The sequence below is a fragment of the Chanodichthys erythropterus genome, chromosome 22 (genome assembly GCF_024489055.1).
Source record: "Chanodichthys erythropterus isolate Z2021 chromosome 22, ASM2448905v1, whole genome shotgun sequence".
Lineage (NCBI taxonomy): Eukaryota > Metazoa > Chordata > Actinopteri > Cypriniformes > Xenocyprididae > Chanodichthys > Chanodichthys erythropterus.
In genome coordinates, this window is record NC_090242.1 from 34,067,302 (window position 1) to 34,077,871 (window position 10,570).

The 10,570-nt window shown below is 45.7% G+C and overlaps 1 long non-coding RNA gene across 1 annotated transcript; it reads left to right on the forward strand.

Moving 5' to 3' along the window:
• The first annotated feature begins 302 nt into the window (after positions 1-302).
• On the forward strand, positions 303-9,072 carry LOC137012398 (uncharacterized). The gene is made up of 3 exons (XR_010893565.1): positions 303-345; positions 891-974; positions 8,970-9,072. It is a non-coding gene; the product is annotated as an uncharacterized lncRNA (long non-coding RNA).
• The last annotated feature ends 1,498 nt before the right edge of the window (positions 9,073-10,570 follow it).

Here is a 10,570-nt window from a genome sequence, read left to right on the forward strand (position 1 = left end):
TAGAGAGATGAAAGAGTAGTGTTCCATTAGCTCAGTAGAGCTAAACAGATTGAATAGAGTGTATTGAATTCACTGTAAGTCACCTTGGATAAAAGCCATATTTGCCCAATGAATAAATGAATGTATAAATGTAAAATAATCTGTGAGAAGCAAAGTATAAAAAAGCTCATAACACAATTGTAATGTTGCATCATACAGTCTCTATCTGATCTCCATCTGAGGAGGGAGTGACGGAGAGAAGAGCGATGGAACTGGATAGAAGAGAGCAAGAACTCCATCATTTAGAATTAGCCCTGTGTGTACAAGCCCCGAATGGAGAGATGAAAGATTGTTTAAGAAAAACGGGTATGATAGCACAATGCACTGAAAAAAACGATTGGGTTGGAGTTACATGATTTAATCATCTGCATTGGTCCCACATCAATCAGTTAAGTTAAACAAACATAATTTGTTCATGTAATTGCAACATCATGGAATGAAGTCATTTTTGAGTGACCCAATTAAGTACTCAAAGTGATTTTATGGTTCCCTGACAGGATTATTACAGGATAATTTCATTAAATTTTATATATTTTTATGCCACCTGACTGAATAATAAGATTAAACTAGGTAGCTAACAAGCTATTAGCTAGCAATAACACATATTAGGATGCTAAATGCTAATCATTAAACGCTCCTTGAGCAATGCAGTAATGACTCGTGCTGTACCAGTCCAGAGCCCACAGATGCTCCACTCTTCTCCACAATGTTAACCAAGTGTAATTTAAATGGTTCTAATTACAACATAACTGAACATTAAATACCATCAAGTCTCCCCCTTTTCTCATATTGCTCAAAAATACATAAAATAACATTTTCATCATTTAATAATTTTTACTCTTCTTATTTAGTCCCCACTGAAGCTTCTCCGGAGAACCAAGAGGTGACGACTGAAGGACAGAATCAACGTAACAGCAAAGAATTACCTCCTAATAGTAAGAATTGTGTTATTGATGCATATTTCAATAAACATGACAGAGGATCATGAAATAATAACTTTCACTTTTGATGCTAGACCACACTGGGCATTCAGTGATAAGACCATTAAAATAAATCCAAGATACATTTAAAGTACACTTATAATAGACCTGTATTGTTACTCATTGATGGAAGTAACACAAGTAACACACATTATATAATCAAATTGCTAAACAAGTAACATGTTACCCTATTTTTAAAATAACACCATAATACTTCATTCAAATAAGTAGCACACATTGCCATTTATTTAATTAAATTTATTTACTGATAATATCAATTGAAAACCCTTCTCTTCCTCACAGTGTTGTCACATAGAGCTATGCAGTGCATGAGTTGGGCAAATATCTGCATGAGATCCATTGTTTGCTACTAAATCTAAACGTTTTCCCCTCTCTTGGTCCACTTTGCTTTCAATTCTCCACTGTCCTGTCTAATAATGGCAAAAAGATACATTATTAGTGCTATATTTGCATTTGAATGCAAAGTTAACATTAATGGACAAATAATGGAAAAAGGACAAACTGCAAATTTCGTTTGATAGTCTTAAAAACTGTTTGACTTTGTACCAGAACGCTGTTAAGATAGCCAAGTCTCTCTACTTCTCTAATTTGATTGACAAACACCACCACACTCCAAAAGTTCTCTTCTCTGTTATAAATTCAGTATTAAATCCTATCCCCGAAGTTATTGTCTTCAGCCCTTCTGACTCCAGAACACAAAATCCAACTGATCTTGAGTCATTAAATTCGTTTATTTCTCCCCAAGTGAGGAATCTGGGAGTGGTAATTGACAACTGCTTGAAATTTGACAAACAAATAAGTACCTTTGTTGGTTCAAGTTTTTTCTGTCTTCGTTCTCTCTCAAAAATCAAATCCTTCCTTTGAAGGGTTCTTTAGAGACTACAATCCATGCCTTCATTACATCACGGCTGGACTATTGCAACTCCCTGTATTACGGGATCTCAAAGTACAAGTAGTTCATAGTAGTTCTTAGATTAGCTGCAGCATTTTTAAACTACTTGTAGATTTCTGAAGAGGCGTAAAAGATTCGATAATACCCCCCCCCTCCTGAGATCTCTACATTGGTTACCTACCCATTACAGAATTGATTATAAAATCCTACTATTTGTTTTTAAATCTTTGAATAATCTAGCTCCCTCCTATCTGACTAACCTACTTCACCCTTACACTCCTGTGAGAGGACTAAGATCGGAGGGAAAATTACTCCTAAAGATCCCCAGACCCGTCTAAAGACAAGCTAATCAAGCTTTTAAAATGTGGCTGGCCCCACACTCTGGAACAATCTTCCAAATTCTATTAGAATGGCTTCCAGTTTATCTGAGTTTAAATCATGGCTTAAAACTCATCTTTTCTCTCTCGCATTTTTTATGTAATATGTAGGTATATGAGTATATGCATATGTATATATGTATGTGTTTATGTATGTATAATATGTGTGTGTGTATATATATATATATATATATATATATATATATATATATATATATATATATATATATATATATATATATATACACACACACACACACACACACACACACACACACACACACACACACATACATACATGTTTATTAAGTTTAAGTTTATTTATTTTTAAAGCACCTTTAAAACAGCCACAGGACTGACCAAAGTGCTGTACATGAGTAAGAAATAAAACAATAATAGTAACAATAAAATAAGAGAAACAAAACAAAAGCAAAGATTAACAAGTATTAAAGGCTAGATGAAATAAATGAGTTTTAAGAAGAGATTTAAAAACTGATAAGGAAGGAGCTGCTGTAAGATGGACAGGCAAGCTATTCCACAATCTCGGCCCCACCAATGAAAAGGCTCTATCTCCTCTGCGTTTAGGCCTTGAACAAGGGACTGAAAGTTAGTTAAGATTACCAGATCTTAAACTTCTGGGAGGGTTGTAGGGACACAATAAATCGGACAGATAGTTTGGAGCGAGGTTATTTAAGCATTTGTAGAAAAATAAAAGAATTTTAAAATTGATCCTGAATTGAACTGGAAGCCAATGGAGCGCTTGTAAAATGGGAGTGACATGGTCGTATTTATGACTATTCATTAAAAATTTAGCTGCAGCATTTTGCACCAGTTGAAGACGAGCAACCTGGGTCTTTGAGATACCGTAGAGCAGAGAATTGCAGCAGTCCAACCGCGTAGTTATAAAAGCGTGGATTAGCTATCGCAAGAGACTTTTCAGATAAAAAACGCTTTATTTTAGCAAGTAAGCGGAGCTGAAAAAAGCTCGACACAACAACAGTGGAAATATGTTTTTTCTAATGTAAGCCGACTATCTAAAAGAACACCAAGATTCCGTACACAATTTGAATTAAAAGCAGACAGATTACCCAGGGCGGAATTATTAAATTCAAATTTAACAGATGGACCAAAAACAATAATCTCAGTCTTGGAGTCATTGAGAGTTAAAAAGTTAATGGCTAGCCAGAGTTTAACCTTGTTGAGACAGGAAAATAGAGTATGTAAAGCAGAAGGGTCGTTTCTTTTCATTGGCAAGTAGATTTGGGTATCATCGGCATAAAAGTGGAAAGATACTCCGAACTTTCTCAGAATCGAACCTAAAGGAAGCAAATAGAGAGAAAAGAGCTATGGTGCCAAAATGGAGCCCTGAGGGAGTCCAAATTCAAGGGGAGCAGCAGAGGAGGTAAAGTCGCTGATCCTGACAGAAAAGTGTCACGGAACAGAAAGGCAAAAGGTAGATCCAAGTGCAGCAAAGGGTGTTTATTAAGGGCAATTCCAAAAGGCGTAATCCAGAGTACAGGCAGGGGTCAGCATCCAAACAACAGTCCAAAAATAAAACAAGAAACGAGAAAACTACAAACCAAAACGGGAGAACAAGGGAAAAAAAACAGGGAACAGACCAAGGGTGAAATCAAACAATGAACCACAAGAACAGACAGAAACAACTCAGATTAAATACACAGACACTAATGACAAAATAACAAACAGCTGAGTGCAATGACGAATGGTGATTAGTCCAGGGAGTATGTATGGGAAATGTAGTTCATGAAATGGGTGAAACAGAGAGTCCGGGAAGGAGTGCCCTCTAGAGGCTGAAGGACACTCTCACAGGTGATCGTGACATGACCCCCCCTCAAAGGAGCGGCTACCAGACGCTCCACCAGACAACAAACAAAAACACAAAAAAGGGAGGGAGGTGGACCGGAGGAGGATCAGGGGGAGGGATGGTGGGCCAGATCCCGGGTACCTCACTGAACACCAGGGCGGTGCTGGAGGAACTGACCAGGCTGGTTCCAGTGGGTCTGGAGTCCTGGCTGATTGCCAGGGTGGTGCCGGAGGAACTGACCAGGCAGGTACTGGCAGGACTGGAGTCCTGGCTGATTTCCAGGGCGGCGCTGGAGGAACCGACCAGGCTGGTTCCAGCGGCTCAGACGGCCCGGGCAATGGCGGCAAGACAGAAGGCTTGGATGACGGCGGCAGGGCTGAGGGTCTGGGCGGCGGCGGCGGCAGGGCAGAAGGTCTGGGCGGCGGCGGCGGCAGGGCAGAAGGTCTGGGCGGCGGCGGCGGCAGGGCAGAAGGTCTGGGCGGCGGCGGCGGCAGGGCAGAAGGTCTGGGCGGCGGCGGCAGGGCTGGCCAAGGGTGCTTCGTGGCCGTATCAGGGAGAACGAGCAGCTCGGTGACGGCCTCCGTGGCCGTATCAGGGAGAGCGGCCAGCTCGGTGACGGCCTCCGTGGCAGTATCAGGGAGAGCGGCCAGCTCGGTGACGGCCTCCGTGGCAGTATCAGGGAGAGCGGACAGCTCGGTGACGGCCTCCGTGGCAGTATCAGGGAGAGCGGACAGCTCGGTGACGGCCTCCGTGGCCGTATCAGGGAGAGCGGACAGCTCGGTGACGGCCTCCGTGGCCGTATCAGGGAGAGCGGACAGCTCGGTGACGGCCTCCGTGGCCGTATCAAGGGGAGCGGACAGCTCGGTAACTGTCTCCGTGCCTGTATCAGGGAGAGTGGAGGACTCAGGGACGGCAGCGGCCTCAGACTGGAACTGCTCTGGGACGGCAACGTGTTCAGACTGGAGCTGCTCAGGGACGGCAACGTGCTCAGACTGGAGCTGCTCTGGGACGGCAGCATGCTCAGGCTGGGACTGCTCTGGGACGGCAGCGTGCTCAGGCTGGGGCTGCTCTGGGACGGCAGCGTGCTCAGGCTGGGGCTGCTCTGGGACGGTAGCGGGCTCAGGCTGAGGCTGTTCTGAGAGCATCCTCCAGGCACGCAAGACCGCCAAAACATAAAACGTGAGGACAGCCCTCTTGGCCATCATCGGACTGATAGGGAGAGCATGCCGTACTGGAGCGGACTCATTGGCTGGAGCGGACTCACTGGCTGGAGCGGGCTCTGTAGTAGACTCACTGGCTGGAGCGGGCTCTGGAGTGGACTCACTGGCTGGAGCGGGCTCTGGAGTGGACTCACTGGCTGGAGCGGGCTCTGGAGTGGACTCACTGGCTGGAGCGGGCTCTGGAGTGGACTCACTGGCTGGAGCGGGCTCTGGAGTGGACTCACTGGCTGGAGCGGGCTCTGGAGTGGACTCACTGGCTGGAGCGGGCTCTGGAGTGGACTCACTGGCTGGAGCGGGCTCTGGAGTGGACTCACTGGCTGGAGCGGGCTCTGGAGTGGACTCACTGGCTGGAGCGGGCTCTGGAGTGGACTCACTGGCTGGAGCGGGCTCTGGAGTGGACTCACTGGCTGGAGCGGGCTCTGGAGCGGACTCACTGGCTGGAGCGGGCTCTGGAGTGGACTCACTGGCTGGAGCGGGCTCTGGAGCGGACTCACTGGCTGGAGCGGGCTCTGGAGCGGACTCACTGGCTGGAGCGGGCTCTGGAGCGGACTCACTGGCTGGAGCGGGCTCTGGAGCGGACTCACTGGCTGGAGCGGGCTCTGGAGCGGACTCACTGGCTGGAGCGGGCTCTGGAGCGGACTCACTGGCTGGAGCGGGCTCTGGAGCGGACTCACTGGCTGGAGCGGGCTCTGGAGCGGACTCACTGGCTGGAGCGGGCTCTGGAGCGGACTCACTGGCTGGAGCGGGCTCTGGAGCGGACTCACTGGCTGGAGCGGGCTCTGGAGCGGACTCACTGGCTGGAGCGGGCTCTGGAGCGGACTCACTGGCTGGAGCGGGCTCTGGAGCGGACTCACTGGCTGGAGCGGGCTCTGGAGCGGACTCACTGGCTGGAGCGGGCTCTGGAGCGGACTCACTGGCTGGAGCGGGCTCTGGAGCGGACTCACTGGCTGGAGCGGGCTCTGGAGCGGACTCACTGGCTGGAGCGGGCTCTGGAGCGGACTCACTGGCTGGAGCGGGCTCTGGAGCGGACTCACTGGCTGGAGCGGGCTCTGGAGCGGACTCACTGGCTGGAGCGGGCTCTGGAGCGGACTCACTGGCTGGAGCGGGCTCTGGAGCGGACTCACTGGCTGGAGCGGGCTCTGGAGCGGACTCACTGGCTGGAGCGGGCTCTGGAGCGGACTCACTGGCTGGAGCGGGCTCTGGAGCGGACTCACTGGCTGGAGCGGGCTCTGGAGCGGACTCACTGGCTGGAGCGGGCTCTGGAGCGGACTCACTGGCTGGAGCGGGCTCTGGAGCGGACTCACTGGCTGGAGCGGGCTCTGGAGCGGACTCACTGGCTGGAGCGGGCTCTGGAGCGGACTCACTGGCTGGAGCGGGCTCTGGAGCGGACTCACTGGCTGGAGCGGGCTCTGGAGCGGACTCACTGGCTGGAGCGGGCTCTGGAGCGGACTCACTGGCTGGAGCGGGCTCTGGAGCGGACTCACTGGCTGGAGCGGGCTCTGGAGTGGACTCACTGGCTGGAGCGGGCTCTGGAGTGGACTCACTGGCTGGAGCGGGCTCACTGACTGGAGCGGCCTCCGGGCCTTGACGTCCGAAGGAAGCCTTCTTCCTTCTCCTCCTCCTCCCCTTACCGGGGTGAAGCTGAGGCTCAGTGCCCACCTCCCCTGTGACTTCAGAGACGGATTCATGATCTGGAGCATGCACACTGCCTGGTTGACTTGGTGAGGCCCAATCTACCCGATGGCGGAGATAGGCGGCGAATCTCCAGAAACCCAAGTCCTGTAGCCCTTCCATCTCACACTGAGGTAGAGGATCATCAATGCAGCAATTAAAAATATCCTTCAGTGCTGCGTCGTTGTACCTCAGCCCCACCGCCATCGTCCAAAAGAGCGTGGCGAAGCATCCTACCTCTTCTCCCTCCTGGCGTAGAGCCCTCACTGCCCCAAGCAGTGCCACGCGCTCCCTGCAAGTGCCTGCCAGAATGGTCCTCATGCTGCTGGATCTTAATGGTGGTGGTTCATTGTGTCACGGAACAGAAAGGCAAAAGGTAGATCCAAGTGCAGCAAAGGGTGTTTATTAAGGGCAATTCCAAAAGGCGTAATCCAGAGTACAGGCAGGGGTCAGCATCCAAACAACAGTCCAAAAATAAAACAAGAAACGAGAAAACTACAAACCAAAACGGGAGAACAAGGGAAAAAAAACAGGGAACAGACCAAGGGTGACATCAAACAATGAACCACAAGAACAGACAGAAACAACTCAGATTAAATACACAGACACTAATGACAAAATAACAAACAGCTGAGTGCAATGACGAATGGTGATTAGTCCGGGGAGTATGTATGGGAAATGTAGTTCATGAAATGGGTGAAACAGAGAGTCCGGGAAGGAGTGCCCTCTAGAGGCTGAAGGGCACTCTCACAGGTGATCGTGACAAAAAGGATCTCTCAGATAAGTAGGATCTAAACCAGTCAAGAACAGAACCTTTTAGCCCCACAAGGGATTCCAATCTGGACAGAAGCAATGTGTGATCAGCAGTATCGAAGGCAGCAGACAGGTCTAAGAGTACTAAAATCACAGAGTCACCAGCATCGGTAGCCACAAAAATATAATTTAAGACTCTCAGCAGGGCAGATGAAAGTGCTTAAACCCAGACTGGAAGACCTCAAAAATTTGATTATTTTCTAAAAATGATTGAAGTTGGCACAACACAACCTTTTCCATTATCTTAAAGCTAAAAGGAACCACAGAGACTGAGCGATAGTTATTTAAAACAGAGGTATCTAAAGAGGGCTTCTTAAGTAAAGGAGTAACAGTGGCCACTTTCAGACTTTCAAGTAGGAACTGAACCAGTTAATAAACATTTATCTGATCAACGCTCGTTCGGTGGCAAACAAGACCTTTCTACTTAACGACCTCTTCTCCTCTCACAAGTTGGATTTTATGTTTATAACTGAATCATGGACACAGGTGGGAGATCTAAGTCCTTTTTCTGAATTGGTCCCTAACGATTGCTCATTTTTTAACTCTCCACATCTAAATGGTCGAATGGTGACTGTACTAAAACAGACTTTCCTCTCTCGCTGTCAAATGGTTTCTATAAGGGCATTCTCTACATTTGAAGTTCAATTACTGAGATTTGAATGGAAGGGTCCGGTTCTGATAGCCATGATCTATCACCCTCCACATCTTGTTAAAGATTTTATCCTTGAAATAACGGAATTGCTGGGGTTTATCACTACTAACTTTGATCGATTTTTATTAGTTGGTGATTATAATGTTCATGTATGCTGCCCCTTAAATACACTATCAAAGGAGTTTTTAACTCTAACTTTAATATGTGTGTATATAGTGTGAATATTTCTCTGCTTTTTGTTCTTTGCCTTAACTGTTTCTCTCATATTTTATGTACACTCCTCTAATTGTTGTACAGCACTTTGGTCGGCCTCTGGCCGTTTTTAAATGTGCTTTAGAAATAAACCGAACTTGAACTTGAATAATGTAGCATAACATTTAAAAGTAATGTTCCCCAACACTGCTGTTACAACTAATGTTCCTGGAAAAAAAGATGGCACCTAAATAGTCAGTCTGTCTGTCTGTCTGTCTTTTCATCAGTGTCTGAAACCTCCCTGAACGGACCATGATTGCACAGAAACAAGATTTTCCAGCTTTCCAGTGGAGGTTGAGCACAACTGATTGTCACAAGGTAGTTGCAGGGTAAGTAGGAACAGGACCCAAATGCAGCAGTAAAAGGATTTATGAACGCAGAACAGAACAACCATCTAAACGCAACAATAACAGACACTGAAATTAACAAAACACAGGGCTTAAATATACAGTGAACTGAGGAACTAACTAGATAATTGACAAGACACACCTGAACAGAATACTAAAGCAATCAAGAACCATAATGACAAACAAGGAAAGAACGGAGGAATATGCACAGAACAGATCAAAACACAAACTGAACAAAACTCAAACCATGACACCGATCAGCTTATTCATCAATTGATTTATAAATATGATATGATATGATATAGCTTTATTATCAGACAATGGTTTTGTCAATAAGTCTGATATTTTTCTTGCATGACAGTATGTCCATTCATCCAGTTATTACCAGATGGATCAGCAGATCTTTACAAACTCAAAGCAAAATACAAATTTTTCACAATAGACTCTACAAAAAACAACAACAACAAAAATCTCATTAGTTGAGTTATGATTTTTCATATGCCTTATTCCATTCTAGGACAGCTTGATGCTCAAAAGAGTGCTTAAATTAAATCTTTGGACCTTATATTGCCGATTAGATGATAAAGTACAAATTAATTGTACATCATATGATTCAGGTCGGAAACAGTATTATTGATCATGTATAATTCATATACCTTTTCAAGATTTTTATTTTTATTTTGAACCCAACAGACAAACTCATGTACCAAATAGAATTACAGTACTGTAAATCACTCATGATCACAGACATAAAGAATAACAATAAAATTATCTGTTTTCTTGCTCCACAGGACCCAGACAGTCCTTCTTCTTCTTCTCCGAAATGAATCGCTTTTTTGAGGGCCTAAACATGCTCGAAAACTCATGAAACTTTGCACATGCATCAGTGGTGAAAATGTACGTCTGATATGGGTTTCAGAATTAGGTGTGGCAAAATGCCTCAATAGTGCCACCTACAAAATTTCAATTAAGCCCCCTTTGTGCTACTTTTCACGTACAGGTATGAAATTCTGTAGACACGTGTAACAGCCCTATACCTACAAAAAAGTCCCCGGGTGCAAAATCTGAAAACCCAACAGGAAGTGAGATATTTTGAGTTTTCCATTTTCAGATGCTATAATTTAACAAACTCCTCATAGAAATTTAATCAGATCATATTTGGTCAGTCTAATCTAAAGGCCTTTGCAACATTAAATTGTGGAGATCTTGTGTTTTCGTTAAAGGGCGTGTCTGTGGGGGCCTGACAAAATCTGATGTTTCTCCATGAAAGAGGAAGCTGTTGTAACTCAGGCAAACAATGTCCGATCTGGCCCAAACTTCACATGTGTGATAAGAGTCCTGATCTGAAGACATCTATATGCCAATATAACAGGAAATGGCATGCTTTACACTGTAATTCACTTGCTGAAACACATTTAAATATGCCACGAAAATACCAAACATACTAGAAACATGTTAAATCATGCAACAGTTGGCTAAGT